At 40.3% G+C, this 979-nt stretch overlaps 1 pseudogene; it reads right to left on the bottom strand.

Moving 5' to 3' along the window:
* Positions 1-216: 216 nt before the first annotated feature.
* LOC122136925 lies at positions 217-300 on the bottom strand (annotated as a pseudogene).
* Between the last annotated feature and the right edge of the window lie 679 nt (positions 301-979).

The raw sequence follows: 979 nt of genomic DNA, 5'->3' as shown, positions 1-979 counted from the left end.
CACCCGGAGCAGTGGGCAGCTATATCCAGTGCCCGGGGAGCAACTGGGGGTTCAGTGCCTTGATCAAGGGCACTTCAGTCATGGGTATTGAGGGTGGAAGAGAGCGCTGTTCATTCACTCCCTCCCACCTACAACTCCTGCCAGCACCGAGACACGAACCTGCGACCTTTGGATAACTAGTCCAAGTCCCTAACCATTAGGCCACAGCTGCCCCGCGGGGTATTGGGTAAAGTTTTCAACCAGCAATGATCGCGCCTTGGATAAACCTCATAGGCTACAATATTGCCTCTGCGAAAGAAGAATGCGAGTACCACCGCTGCGGTTCCACCATCGGGCCAGAAGCTCTGCTGCACTTCACTAAAACCCGCCCTTTACACGCCTCTCAGGAACAACGTCATTCAACCCCATCATTTCACAAACAAACAGAAGTTATCAGAAAACTAATAAGAAATAAGTTACTGGAACTAACGCAATCACAAAACGAACACGATAAAAGCGGCCGTTTGTTTGCATGCTTTGTTAAATATTTCAATCCAGAAGCATCGATGTTTTACTTTAATAAGTGATACATAATGAATAATAAATTAATTGATCAATATTGAAAATTAGTCTCACGGAAATAAAGCGTTATGAACATAGCCTGCTAATTCAGTTGAGTCTGTTTCTGTATGCAATTGAAATACATAAATCTTAAGAATTAGGCCCAAATATTTTTTTGAGTGTACTTTGAAGTTTAATGATCTGGTAGAATTTAAAACTGCACAAATAGTTTATAAAGCAAAAAGTAAATAAACAGCTTCCTAGAAATATACAACAGTTATTCACAGATAGACAGGGGTGTTTTAATTCGAGAGGGCCTTTAAATATGAGACAGCAAAATGCACGGACAAAACTTCAACATTGTTGTTAATGCTGCTTGATTTTGTTTCTCTTTGTCTTCTTTATCTTAATAGATAGATAAAGTAGGATGTAATTTGAA

Source organism: Cyprinus carpio, chromosome B3 (genome assembly GCF_018340385.1).
Source record: "Cyprinus carpio isolate SPL01 chromosome B3, ASM1834038v1, whole genome shotgun sequence".
Taxonomy (NCBI): Eukaryota; Metazoa; Chordata; class Actinopteri; order Cypriniformes; family Cyprinidae; genus Cyprinus; species Cyprinus carpio.
Note: the sequence above shows the minus strand (reverse complement) of the source record. Positions and strands in the feature narration are given on the sequence as shown.